Source organism: Macaca thibetana, chromosome 7 (genome assembly GCF_024542745.1).
Source record: "Macaca thibetana thibetana isolate TM-01 chromosome 7, ASM2454274v1, whole genome shotgun sequence".
In the NCBI taxonomy this organism is placed as follows: domain Eukaryota; kingdom Metazoa; phylum Chordata; class Mammalia; order Primates; family Cercopithecidae; genus Macaca; species Macaca thibetana.
This window is the reverse complement of record NC_065584.1, coordinates 142,856,842-142,871,677: the sequence shown is the minus strand read 5'-3', so window position 1 is coordinate 142,871,677 and position 14,836 is coordinate 142,856,842. Positions and strand designations below refer to the sequence as shown.

Below are 14,836 nucleotides of genomic sequence, written 5' to 3'. Positions count from 1 at the left end.
GATATATTACCTAACTTTCCACATTTGTGAGCAGTGGCTCTCAGGTATTCATGTGCTGGAGATGCAGACTCCTGGGCGCCATTCCCAGAGCACCTGATTCAGTAGGTCTGGGAGGCCTGGGAATTTGCATCAACACAGGGTGGCGGATCATTCTGAGAAGAAGTTGCCCAGTGGTGAAGAATGTGAGTTTTGGAACCAGGCTTGGATCTAAAGCTTGGCTCTGCCACTAATGAGCCGCAATTCTGGGCAAGTTTACAGATGGTTTCCTCATGGGGTTGTAAGTAAATGAGATAAAAGTGTAAAGTACCTCCCACAGTGCCTGGTATATAGCAGGTTCTCAATGAATAAAGGTGGCCATGGTGGCATTGGTGGTAGTAGAAGTAGGGATTGATGTTGCTATTATAACATCTTCCTCCTTGAAGGGTTCTTCTGCCCCTGATCAGTAACAAATCATGAGGAGACAGAATATCAGACAGGGTAACTCTTTATGTTGAGGTTATCTGAGATCACCTTCATTTAAACAGATTGGATGGACCAGAAGGTCAGTGCTGAGAATCTTCAGGGCAAAGTCCAAACCTCCAGGAAGACATAGATCTCCTATTTGGCCTTTCTCCAGAACACCGGCCTCAAAGGGGTACACAGACATGGCCTACTGGGACTCTCCCAGAAGGCCTTGCACCCCTGCCTCTGCCTTGTTTGGGGAGCAGGCTGTGCTTGCCTCCTTCCCTGGTTGGATGCCTACAGGCATATGTTGGCCTCCTTGTAGGAGACAAGAGAATAAAACATGACAGTGAGCAAGGAGAGCCCCAGTGACAGAGCTCAGCTTGCCAGTAAATGGCCAGGGGAGCTCCGAACTAAAAAAGACTATGGGGGAAGTTGTGTCCTATTTGATACTAAAATGTACCATAAAGATTCAGTAATTCAAGCAGTGTATATAGGAACATGGATAAAGAAGCAGAATAGAAACCCAGAACTCCCAAATGCATACGTTTGAATTCAGTATTTGATAGAAGTGACTTATTGGCCAGGTTGTTCTGGGCAGTGGAAATCTAATTTCTCCAAGTGCTAGGATAGAGTAAAGATGGACTTTAAAAACAGTATTGGGAGATCTGGAAAAAGATGAAAAGATATAAGTTGGGTCCATCCCTCTCATCATACATCAGGAAAAACTCCAAAGGAATCCAATTTTTAAATGAAATAATAGGAATCATAAAATTACCAGAAAAAAATATGGCCTAATTCCTTCATAACCTTTTGAATAAGAACCTCCCTCTGCGATTCAAAATTCAGAAGCTGTAAAAGGTTGTTAAATTAGACTACATTAAAGCAAACAAAAAACTTCTGTATGACCAACTAAATTAAAAAAAAAAAGGCCGGGCGCAGTGGCTCACGCTTGTAATCCCAGCTCTTTGGGAGGCGGAGGCGGGCGGATCACGAGGTCAGGAGATCGAGACTATCCTGGCTAACACAGTGAAACCCCATCTCTGCTAAAAATACAAAAAATTAGCTGGGCTTCTTGGCGGGCGCCTGTAGTCCCAGCTACTTGGGAGGCTGAGGCAGGAGAATGGCGTGAACCCGGGGAATGGAGCTTGCAGTGAGCCGAGATTACACCACTGCACTCCAGCCTGGGAGACAAAGCAAGACTCCATCTCAAAAACAAAACAAAACAAAAAAAAACCCTAAGTAGAGGCAAAAAATCAACAGCAAAGCAAGAAAAAATAATTGCAACTCATAACACAAAGGGCGAATCTCCTTGATATCTATAGAATGCCTAGAAATCAAGGAGAACAAGACCAGCAACCCACAGAACAATGGGCCAACTGAGGACACGAGGAGCCATTTCACAGAGAAAGGAATATGAATGGCCTTTTAACATATGAGAAGATCCTCAACCTCACTCCTAAGAGGAAAAATACAAATTAAAACTATACTGAGACACAAGTCTCACCCCTCAGATTGGTAAACATTAAAAAATGTGACCACACACCTTGAAGGAGACGCTGGCAGGAATGCAAAATGGTGCAACTCCAACGGACAGGGATTTGGCAACAGCTCTGAAAGTTACAAATGCATTTTCTCTTTACTGAGCATTTCCTGCATGGGAATCTACCCTGTGGCTGTATCTGCACACATATGAAATGAAATTAATACAAGGTCATTCACTGCGGGATTGTCTGTAATTGTAAAATACTGGAAACATCCCAAGTGTCCATCTAGAGTCTAGATAGCTGAAATGGGACATATCCCTCAATGAAATACTTTGCAGCTTGACTAAAGAAACACTGTACTGATTTGAAAAGATTTCTAGAACGTACTGCTGAGTGACCAAAGGTGCAGAACGGTATCTAAAGTGTGATACCTTTTGGGGAAGGGTGGGGGCATAAGTAAATAACTCCATATTGGCTTTCAGTTGCATAAAGAAATATTGGAAAGATACAGATGAGATGAATATAAGTGGTTACCCATGGTGGGAGAGGGGGAGGAGGGAATGGATATGGACGTCACGGGAGGGGGGTAAGATGTTGCAAATCTATTCTATTTTATATTCTTTTAATTTATGAGCCATGCGAGTATTTACTTCCTTAAAATAATTTCTTTTCTTTTATTTCTTTATATTTTTAGAGACAAGGTCTGGCTCTGTTGCCTGGGCTGGAGCGCAGTGATCATAGCTCACTGCAGCCTTGAATGCCTGGACTCACGCGATCCTCCCTCCTCAGCTTCTCAACTAGCTGGGATCCCAGGCATATGCCGCTAGCCCCCTCCACTAGCTAATTATTATTATCTTTTTCCCATAGAGACAGGGCCTCATTGTGTTGCTCAAGTTGGTCTCAAACTCCTGGCCTCAAGTGATCCTCCTGCCTTGGGCTCCCAAAATGTTGGGATCATAGGCGTGAACCTCTGTGCCTGGCCTGAAAAATAATTTTAAATAAAAAAAAAGATCCCAGCTTGTTTCATGCTTGCACTTTCCATGATGTCTATTTCTCTGGATGCCGTTCACCTACCCCTGCAGCCCCTTCATGCCCCAGAGAACTCTGGGAGTAGCTCTCTCACTGTCTGACTGTGGGGCCAAAGGGTCCACTCACCTCACCTGTCTTCTTGGCTGACCTGACTGCCTAGCTAGATGCTGACCTTCATGCCTTTAGCACCTTCACCTACCTGGGCCCTAGTAGCCCTTGATTTCAGCTATTTAATAGGTCAGGGGGTCATTTTCCTTCTGAGAGTAAAGGTGACCTGAGAGAGGAAAGGTGGCCCCCACAGAGAACTCCCCACATCGGCTGCTTCCTCTCTGGCAGAACTGACTCGGCAGATGGCAAAGTACTTGGAGCCACCGGGAACCAAGGTGCAGAGAATTCTGTGGAAGGAAGTTGGCTTGGAGCTTGGAAGCCGGGCAGCAAGGGCTGCTGGAACATGGAGGTGCCCGCTCATTTGGCAGGGGTGCCCAAAGCGAGAGGAAGTGGGGCTCCTTAGTTAGGAAGCTTTGTCAGACATCCCCCTCCTGCCCCAAGGCTTCTCAGAGGCCCTGGAGAGACCGATGCTTCCCCAGCAGCCAGTCCATCTGGGCTGGTGCTCACGCAGCTCTGGGAGCTAGGATATTTTAGATGTGTCAAAAGTGACGAATGTTGGAAAGTGCCACGGGCATCTCTGGGAGCTCACAGTTCACACTGGCAGCTAAGATGTGCCAAGCTTTTTGGAAGAAACTGAACTCTTGGAGGAAACTGAGGAGTCTTTTGCTGTCCCAGATGTGGGTGGCAATGAGACGGGCTCTGCAAGGGGACAGAGCCCCGAAATCAATAAAGATGGGGCTGGGCCGTAGCAATGGCTGAGGTCTTGGCAGAAAGAAGTGGCATTCTGAGAGGCCAGCAGGGGCAGGAAGGAGCAGGAGCATGTGGATTTAGAAGCAGGTAAGCAGGGGCCTGAGGCTGGAGTCAGCAGAGCTTGCAGCCGGCAGCACTGGGGGCTGTGGAGTCGGGCCTGTTCAGTTCTGCTTGCCAGGATGGAACCAGGGCAGCAGTCAGAGCCAGCCCGAGGCTGGAGGTGAGCCCGGGGGCCTTCGCCCACAGGGAGGATGGAACAAGGCTCCAGTGTGTTTGGATTTGAAAACACCCCAGGGAATGTGTTACTAGAATTCAACATCTACCCCGAATATAATGCATCCTAAGAGGAGGTGCCTTGCTGTTCTGTTTGCAGCATGGCCTTGGTTTGTGTGTAGTGTCACTGGTTCTCTGCCTCTGCAGGGAGATGGCTCATCCCATGCTACCCAGCCAGGGAGGTGGCTCATCCCAAGCTGGGGGTGGAGGAGGCTGAGGCAGTGGCTGGGATAGGAGGTGTAGGATCAGGCTTAGGCGAGTCACAGGGAAGGAGGAGGGTCAAGGAGAAGGGATCCTCACTATGGACCAGCGGGGTTCTGGGGTGGTGGGGGTACAGGACCAAGTTGGGCCAGCCCAGCCTGTCTTCTGCTTAATGATGAATGGGGCTGGGGTGTCAGGGATGGATGGAGAAGCTAGCGCCAACTCTACCTGCCCCAGGTGTTTTTTGATGAACACACAAACTCTCTTCTGATTATTGTTCTTCACAACCTCCTGCCTCCCTGCAAACTCCCGCAACCAGGAAGGAGAGAGAGAGAGAGAGAGAGAGAGAGAGAGAGAGAGAGAGAGAGAGAGAGAGATGACAGAGAGTTCCTAGTCATCTTTGTCATCGTCCCCATCATGATTATGATCATCGTCATCCATGCCTGGACTTCTTATATAACCTGCTTAACTTGTTGAGGGCTGAACTTGTCTTTCCACCTCCTACCTCCAACCAGCTTTTCTAACTTCCTCATTCTGCTCACACATTCCTCTCTTCCAGGCACTGGCTCACCCCCACTGAGTCATCTTCCACACCCCCTTCCTCTTTCTTCCCCTCCTACTATCAGCAACTCACTGTAGCATGAACGCCTGCAACTGCTTCCTGGGAGGATCCGCTTCCAGTCCCCTCTGTTCACACGCTCTCCATCCCGCGACACGCGGCTCCGGCCATAGCTGCTCGCAGGACGGGGTGCCTCTGTGCCTTTGCTCCTGCAATTCCTTCTGCTTGGAACCTCTCTCCTCTTCCTACACCTTAGCCCTCAACCTTGGAGGAATCAGAATGTGTGGACAGTTCTCCTGACAGCTGGTCAGGGGAGGGGCCCCTCTCTGTGCTCCCCAGTCCCCTGTTCAGACCTCGAGGGTGGGGCTGTTTACTTTTCCATTTCGTGACTGGGCTCTAAGGTGTGCGTGTCTTACGCATCTTTGTGGTCCCAGCACAAGGCCTACACAAAGGTGGGTTATCTGTTGAATTGATTTAACAGATAATTCATTTTCTGCCCTTCCTAGGGAAGGATTTGTCACAGTGAGCCAATGCCAGAAGGAAGGGGAGAACAGAGGCAGGGACGTGCCCTGCTTCACTTCTTACACCCACAGTACCCTTCCTGTGGTCAGGAGCCACTGGCCACCAACCCAGCACCTCCTGCCTCTGTCTGCCCCCTAGGAATGAGCTGATAGAAAGGCACCAACAGACAACAAGCAAGATCTGGATCTTCTTTGGAATCATGGATGGTCCTTGTTTCGCCCTCATCCAGACCCCAAACCAGGGTCCTTGTCCCTCTTCCCTTCCTTTTCTGGAATTCCTCATTTATTTCGAGCCTTATAACTCAGTCTTTAAAAATTGCCTTTTCTGATCTCAGACTGTTTCTTGTGATATTAATAGGAGTTATGGGGAAAAAGGAGTTTTGTGGCCAAATAAATTTGGGAAATGTTGTATTAACCAACATTAATCAGGCTTCCTGCTGGTCCGAGAAAAGAAGCTACTGTGAATTTAATCTCTAGTAGGGGCAGATGATATGCAGTGGCTCTCAACCTCAATTACTTTGAAGCAAGCCGCCCTCACCCTCCGTATTTCCTTTTTTGGCCAAGCATTTCTGGCACTGATGGTCCATAGGACACAACTGAGAAAATTCTGTCTGGGGCAGCTTTCCAATGGGCTTGTATACTGTCGAGCTGGGCTCACACTCACCTCTGTGTGCTGGGGTTTCGAAGGCTAGTCCTCGCTGCTCTCATGGAGGCAAGGCTTTATGTGTAGGGGAGAGGGCTGAGCACTTTAAGAGCAGGAAAGGAGTTTCTAAATAGGCACATCTAATGGTTTAGACATTGTGCTCTAGGATCCCAAGGCCAAGGATCTTGTGGAACTACTTTGGGGGCTGCTATGGGAGATGGGAGAGGACACAGAGGATGAAAGGGTGGGTTCGTGACTGCCCGCCCACCTGGTTTCATCCCAAAGTTGATTTTAGGTTTTATCATTTTCTGCTTGAAGAGTCTGTTTGTAGGAAAGTTTCCATGGCTGACACACATTCAGAGACCAAAAATCTAGACCAATGACTTCATTTAACAGATTAAAAACAACACAAAAAAACAGCCCAAAACCTGAGGTGCCAAAAAGCTAAAACACACATCAATCAGTCACATAACTAGTTGCTGGATGTAGAGTCTGAGTTGCTGGACATGCCATCTAATGCTCTTTCCACACATTCTTGCATTTGTTTATTTCCTTCTGACTCAGCCAGTTTCAAAAGAGAAGAATAAAAGATAGCAAGGAGCAAATAGCAGCAAAGAAAATGGGATAAATCCACCAAGAAATAGCGGGAGAAAGGTAAAAGGAAATCCCACCTGCCCCCAATCTGATCTGTTTCACTGCAGTTCTTCTTATGCACCACCTAAAAATGTAAAGAAATGGATGCTAAGAGCAAGGGCTGCTGATGCCAAGAATAACTCCAGAGACACAATACACCACCCCAGTCTCCAGTGAAATGAACTGTTTAATCAGAACTGCACTATTCTGTAAATACTCAGTCTATTGATGAAGAGCTCTGCGAACAGGGGCAGCTCCTAAGCAAGCCTCCAGAGAGAACCCGGAAGGAACTGAAGAAGACAGAGAAAAAGGGCAGATGTGCCTGTCTTGATGGTTGTGGTGGGAGGACTTACATATACACTCTGTTCAATGCATGGGAGGTGAGGCGGAGGGGGCAGCAGAGAAATTCAGAGTAGCTCTCTTAATCCTTCACTTTGCCTGGCTGGCTAGAAGTGTAGTTCTTTCTTTTTTGAGACGGAGTCTCACTCTGTCGCCCAGGCTGGAGTACAATGGCACAATCTGTGCTCACTGCAAGCTCTGCCTCCCGGGTTCACACCATTCTCCTGCCTCAGCCTCCCGAGTACCTGGGACTACAGGCACCCGCCACCACGCCCGGCTAACTTTTTGGTATTTTTAGTAGAGACAGGGTTTCACTGTATTAGTCAGGATGGTCTCAATCTCCTGACCTAGTGATCTGCCCGCCTTGGCCTCCCGAAGTGCTGGGATTACAGGCGTGAGCCACCGCACCCAGCTGAAGTATAGTTCTTTTAATTATAATACTTATTGAGCACTTCCTGTACACCCTGTGTAGTTTATTAACTTCCCACAAAATGCTCTAAGGTAACCAGAGTCATCTTCAGGGATGAAATTTGAACCCAGACAATTTGGTTCTACAGTCAACATTCTTTCTCTTTCTTTCTTTCTTTCTTTCTTTCTTTCTTTCTTTCTTTCTTTCTTTCTTTCTTTCTTTCTTTCTTTCTTTCTTTCTTTCTTTCTTTTTTTTTTCTTTCTTTCTTTCTTTTTTTTCTTTCTTTCTTTCTTTCCTTTCTTTCTTTCTCTCTCTCTTTCTTTCTCTCTCTCTCTCTCTTCCTTCCTTCCTTCCTTCCTTCCTTCCTTCCTTCCTTCCTTCCTTCCTTCCTTCCTTCCTTTCTTTCTTTCTTTCTTTCTTTCTTTCTTTCTTTCTTTCTTTCTTTCTTTCTTTCTTTCTTTCTTTCTTTCTTTCTTTCTTTTCTTTCCTTTCTTTCTCTTTCTTTCTCGGTGATGAATCCTGTGTATAGCTCTGTGAGTGTTATATCTGTTATGTTTACAACCAGTGTAGCCACCACCAAGATCAAGGCAGAGAGCATTTCTAGTCTCTGAAACGTGTCTCCAGGCAACACCACCACCAGATGTAACTGTTCTGACTTCCATCACCGGAGATTAGTTTTGCCTGCTCTTGAACTTCGAGTCAGTAGATTCATACAATAGGTGCTCCCTTGGGCCTGGCTCTTCTCGCCCAACACTAAGTGAGGTTCATTCACATTGTTGTATGTGCAGAACCTGCATCTTAACTCCTCTATTCTCCCTCTTAGCACATTAACTAATTCCATGTTACCTTCCAGAAATGTTTCCTTGGAAAGTGGGTTGGATTTTGCAGAGTTCACTGAGCCTGAAGGAGTGCAGTGAGAACACAAAAGGTTAAGTTCAGAGGGTGGCCCAGAAGAGAACTTTTTAGATAACTCCCTGGTGCTGCACAATTCTGTCTCTCACGGCCAACTTTCATGGTCCCAGACTCACTGGTATCAGCACAAGTTCCTCTTTCGATTTTGTTTCTCCTTTTACAGAACTAACGTAATGACTGCTGCTTTCTCAAACACGTGGACAGCATTCTCAGGCATCATTTAGGGCAGTGGATTTCAACTGAGGGGTGAGTTTGCTCTGCTGTTACCTCCCCCCACCTTGGGGCATTTGGCAACATGGCAACACCTGGAGATAGTTTTGGTTGTCAAAACAGGGGGCAAGGGGAGTTCTACTGGCATTAGTGGGTAGAGCCCAGTGATCCTGCCAAACACCCTTCAATGCACTGGACAGCCTCTCATAATAAAAAATTACCCAGCCCGAAATGTCAAGTGTGCTGCGATCAAGAAGCCCTGGTCTAGGGTCAGCACAGGAAGTTGGTGGCTGTTCCCTTTTCTGATACAGTAAGAGAGGAGGCAGGGCGGAATGAAAAGAGCTCTTGACCAAGAGTCAGAAGATCTGGGTTCAGGGCCCCACTTTGCACCAACTAGCTGTCTGACCTTGTTCAGATCACTTAACCTCTGTAAGGCTGATTTCCTCATCTGTCACTTAGGAGCTGTGACGCCTGCCTTTCTTACTTACTTACAGGCTTGTTGTCAGAATCACAAGTGAGAATGTCAGTGGAATCTCTTTGAAATGCTTACATGCTATTATTTTATTTGACTATGACAGCAAATCAAGCTTATATGGGTGTTTTTGTGTCTAATGTCAATGCAAGAATAGTTTTGGCGGAGTTTCTGTTTCCCTGTGTTCAATTTCCAGGGTCATAGCCTCCTTCTCACATTTGTGTGGGAAAGGAGCTCATATACAAAGGGTGTTTCCTGGAACTGTGGGCAGGGCTTCAAACATCCCTGCAATTCTCTAAGCCTGCAGCTCTCCACACTGAAACTTGTGGTCTAGAAATTCTCTTTTAAATTCTTGTGAGACCTCTGAAGGGGTTCGCTTCAGAAAAGCAGGGCCTTTTTAGCACTGAAACTTGGATTTTATTTTGCCACACAAGAGGCTTAGGGCTGTCGCCCCTCCTGGGTGAAGATATGCAGTGTTATGGCAGCGTCAGTCTGATAGAACATTGTTGAACTCAATGTGCTGTGCCACATAGTGGAGAGGGGGCACAATTCTCTATGAGAGGCAGGAGCCCTGGTGCTATTGCACCAAAGCAACATTGGGCATTTGTTAAAACCTTGGGGAACTTTGCCTTGTGAATACACAGGAGATTGAGGTGAGGCAGTCAACGGTTCTACTCAAATACAGTTGTTGAAGGGAGAGTTAGTAAGGAATAGTGTGGGACATGGATGTTTTGTCATCATATTGTAATCATTAGCAACATAAACAGTATTTGGAATCAAGGGGCAAATTTGCTTTAGACTAAAGACTGTTCTGGTCCCATCTAACAAAGTTTTAAAGCAAGTCTCAAAAGGGTCAAGCTATTCGCAGGTAATTTAACTGCACCCCAAGACAAAGCTAAAGAACGTTTAAAATAATGTAGGAATGCCCAGCACCAATTAGGTAACATTCACAACGTCTGGTATTTAGTAAAAAATTACCCGACATGCAAAGAAGCAGGAAAATACAACCCACAATGAAGAGAAAAATCAATCAATCGAAACCAACCTAGAATTGTTATAGATGGTAAAATTAGTCATCAAGAACATTAAAACAGTTCTTATGAGTATATTTCATTTATTCAAGATGGTAGAAGAAAATGTAAGCATGCTAAGAAGAAATATGGAAGCTCTAAGAAGTCTAAACTGAACTTCTAGAGATTGAAAAATCAATGTCTGAGATATGAAATACATTGGGTGGGATGAATAACAGATTACACACAGCAGAAGAAAAGATCAGTGGACTTGAAGTCACAGCAACAGAAACCAACCATATGAAACATAGAGAAAAAAGACTGAAAATAAATTAACAGAACATCAGGGAGCTGTCGGGCAATTTTAAGAGGCCTCATATATGTGTAATTGAAGATTCCAAAGAAGATAAGAAAGGGGACAGAAAAAACGCTTAAAGAAATAATAATGGTGGAAAAATGTCTAAATTTGATGAAAGCACTAAATACATACATCCAAGATGATCAATGATCTCGAAACACACACACACATACACACACACACACACACAAATGTGAGGGAAACTATACCAAGGCACAGAATAATCAAATTGCTGAAAACCAGTGATAAAAAAAAAAATCTTAAAAGAAGACAGAGGTAAGAAGCCACACTGCATACACAGCAACAAAGATAAGAATTCAACAGACATCTCCCCGAAACAAGGCCTACCAGAAGACAATGGGACAGCACTTCTAAGGTTCAAGCAGAGATGTGCAGCAAATCCCGTTGCCTTCGGCTCCTTGTAGGTTGGTAGATGTTGGGACAAAAATCTTATCCTCAAAGCCTAGCCAGGTGTCAGCAAGAAACACAGAGCACTGACACGTGGCGGTCACACAATGATTACAACCCTGTGTTCGCGCTTATGAGAGAATAGGAAGTGAGATGAAGTAATGGAAAATTTCACAGTGACACTAAGAAGAGATCTGAGTTCTAGAACACACTGAATACATATTTTCCCTCGAAAGTGTCTTTCCTCTACTGTCTGTCTCCAGCTCTATGAGTGACATCCCCAAGCCATGAACTTTAGGCACCCTTGACCCCTACATTTCTCCTACCCCATTGCCAGTCAGCTCACTGGTTTTTCTCAAAAATGCCTCCATTTACTTTTTTTCCTCCAGATCTAATTCAGGCCCTCATTACGTCTCACAAACTCCCTATTTGACGCTGGGAAAGTTGTATTACTCCTGTGGGTCTGAGTTTGCCCATTTATAGAATAAGGGGATCGGCTGATGATCTCCAAAGGCCCTTTTTGTTTCTTAAATTATGGATTTCAGTGATATATATATATATATCATATGCATATCATATATATATATATATGTATCACACTAATGAAGCTTGATTCTGATGTGGTTATATCCAGAGAGGAGGTTATAAGTTATAAATGTGCCCTGCACATAGTAGCTGCTCTATGATATTTGCTGAGTAAAGAAATGAAAGAGTTTAAAGCAAAGCAAACAAACGAAACCCCTATTCCTGCTCCAAACAGCTATATTCTGGAGAACAGGATCCAGTTTGTGGTAGGCTGAATAATGACCACCTCCAAATTTGTCCACATCGTAATCCCCAGAACTTAGAATATGTTACCAAAAGGACTTTGCAGATGTGATTAAGGTAAGGATCTTGAGTTAGGGAGATTATCCCGGTTTCTTTGAATGGACCCCATGTAATCCCAAGGGTTCTTATAAGAAAGAAGCAAGAGGGTTAGAATCAGAGAGAGAAATTGGAAGATGCTATGCTGCTGGCTTTAAAGATATAGGAAGGGGCCACAAGCCAAGGAATGTAGGTGGCCTCTAGAAGCTGAAAAAGGTGAGGAAATGGATTTTGTCCTCAGAGTGTCCAGAAGAAACACAGTTCTGTCGACACCTTAATTTTAGGACTTTTGACTGCAGAACTGTAAGATAGTGTCAATTTAACAAATTAAATTTGTAGTAATTTGTTAACAGAAGCAATAGGAAACCAATATACAGCCTTATTTCTGCATTAACTTTTTTTGAGATGGAGTGTCACTCTGTCATCCAGGCTGGAGTTCTGTGGCACGATCTTAGCTCACTGCAAACTCTGCCTCCTGGGTTCAAGCTGTTCCCCTCCCTCAGCCTCTCAAGTAGCTGGGATTACAGGTGTGCGCCACCACGCCTGGCTAATTTTTTGTATTTTTAGTAGAGATGGGGTTTCCCTGTGTTTGCCAGGCTGGAGTCTCTAACTTCTGACCTCAGGTGATCCTCCTGCCTTGGCCTCCCAAAGTGTTGGGATTACAGACATGAGCCACTGCATTCGGCCTGCATTAACTTTTTATGCTTACTAGGAAAGATGTTTAACTTTTCTGAGTCTCTGGTCTACTTTCAATCAAATAGCATTAACAATGTCTTCTCTATGAGGTAAGGGTGTAATGACATAGTGCATAATCCTTGTTGAAATAATATAAAATACTCCTTATAATACCAATACTACTACTACTACTGCTTCTTCTACTACTACTGGTACTACTGGTACCGCTAACACTTTGCAAATTGCCTTATAGACATTATTTGACTGTAATCGCTAAACAATCTTATGAAGTAGCGATTGCTATCCACCTTCCACAGATGCTAAACCAAGACTTAGAAAGGGCGAGAAGCGTGCTCAGCCACATAGCTAGAAAGTGGAGGAGCTGGAATCTCCATTACAAACAGGTGTTCTGGCTCCGTTAGTTATGCTGGTGATGATAAACTTGATGCCAATGGGGGTTTTTATGATGATGCTTATTACTGTACCACTCTTGTCATTCTCCCCTCATGCCTGTTTCCTTTAACAACATCTGATTGCTTCACTCATCATATTCCAGCCTGTCACCAGCTCGTCACAGAAATGATTGAAATGCTACTAATTCTGCATTATGGCTTTCTGGCTGGGTGAAGTTGGCAAAGGCTGAGGAGATGTTTGTGTATCTAAGAGCAAATGGCCCCAAGGTTTGGAAACGGAAATGCCCCTCCCACCACACCCAAGAGAAATGTGCATGGTGAGGAGTTCTGGGGTTCTCAGTCTCTTGTGAGTAGAGCCAGGATGTAGATGCCCGCTGCTGTGGGGTTTCTCCAGAATTCTCAGCTGCACAACAGTGAACTGAGGGGGTTGCTTTGAGGCAGTGTGGCATGCAACACCTTATCCTTTTATTTGAGGGAACTGCTAAAAGTTTAAGTAGTCAGCTCTCCAGTTCTCATCCTCCTTCTTTCATTTACCTGTTTCCTCTTCCTTTTTCCTCCCATCACGTTGGATTCTGAATGTTTCCCTGTGTTGTTCTTAGGTCTGTTTTTAGGAGACTGGCTTGGCTAACAGGAGTTAGGACCGAAAGGGCTGGCTCTGCATGAGCTCTGCTTTCTGCAGCCCAGAGCAATGGTTTGCTTTGAAGATTGTTGAGAATATTTGGATTAATAAGATTTGTTCTAATATTTCCCCTCATTTCTGATCATCAAAGTGCTCGGAAGGTTTAAGGTTTGAGCTGGTGCAGAGTTTCTTCTAGTTTGTCCTTGGGAGCAAGTGTCTGGAACAGGGTTGATTTAAAAATGTTTTCTGACTGAAGCCTTGTTAATGGGGCAGGCTGCAAATTCACATCAAGGGAGTGTCATCTTTCAAAGCAGCTTCTTGGCAGAAGGGGATGTGGAATTTTAGAGAAATCTGAATCTGTTAAGCTTCCATTAAATGAACTCCTTGATTCCAGACTGTGCTGAGCGGAATCTAGGAACCATGGGCCGTGAATGATTGACTTCTTCAGTGGCAGGATGCCTGAGAAAGGTCGAGTGTCCTTTGGGATGAAACATCCATCAGTTTGGAGGAGGATTTTGCTTTTCTGTATTCCTCTGTGTCTCCTTTTCTATGTAGTTTTACTTGTTTGTTTTTGTTTTTGTTGATGCTTTGTGTTTTGCCCAATATAATGGAGATGAAAGGTGGAGGTTTTATACCGGGGTCTGGAGGATGTGGGTGGAACGACCGTCGTCATAGGGCATCATTTTATGGTTGTCAGCCATCCTCACATTGACTGTAAGTACCTTGAGGACAGGGGCAGGGCTTTACCTTTCATCCCCTTTCCCCGCCTCCTACCTTGTTCCAGTGCCTCTGTTGCTCAAACCATATTTGGCAACTCATCCCAGGGCGCCTTCGTCTGCTGAAGCTCTGACCCAGTGACCAGGCCACTTTAAGATGGGTGGGATAGGTCTGAGACTCCGTCTGCCTTCCTAAAAGACTGCTGGATCTGGAGATGTCACCCTGTGGGCTGTGATTCCCGTGGCTTTTCCAGGTAGTCTCGCAGACCCAGCCGGCCGAGGCCATCCTTCTCACTTTCTCATATTGCTCCTGGTTCAAAGGTCCCATCCCCATTTTTCACATCTATTCCTGCCTCTGATTTGGGTGAACTTTCTCTCTTAAAAAGCAAAAAACAAACAAAAAGCGAAATAAAACATTGTAGAAAACTTAGAGAAAAATGGCCAGGTGCAGTGGCTCATGCCTGTAATCCCAGCAGTTCGATAGGCCAAGGCGGGTGCATTACCTGGCGTCAGGAGTTCGAGACCAGCCTGGCAAACATGGTAAAACCCATCTCTACTAAAAATACAAAAATTAGTCAGGCTTGGTGGCTCATGCCTGTAGTCCCAGCTACTGGGGAGGCTGAGGCAGGAGAATCGCTTAAACCTGGGAGACAGACATTGCAGTGAGCTGAGATCATGCCATTGCACTCCAGCCTGAGGCAACAGATTGAGACTCCATCTCAAAAAAAAAAAGAAAACTTAGAGAAAATCACCAAAATAACCAAAATTACCTGTATTCCCATAATC

At 45.2% G+C, this 14,836-nt stretch overlaps 1 protein-coding gene and 1 long non-coding RNA gene across 3 annotated transcripts in view; both read right to left on the bottom strand.

Moving 5' to 3' along the window:
* The window catches only part of LIPC (lipase C, hepatic type), a 162,093-nt gene that overhangs the window by 43,616 nt on the left and 103,641 nt on the right, over positions 1-14,836 (bottom strand). The window lies entirely within an intron of this gene.
* LOC126958491 (uncharacterized) lies at positions 3,174-5,465 on the bottom strand. The gene is made up of 2 exons (XR_007727203.1): positions 4,924-5,465; positions 3,174-4,595 (listed from the first exon to the last, which is right to left on the bottom strand). It is a non-coding gene; the product is annotated as an uncharacterized LOC126958491 (long non-coding RNA).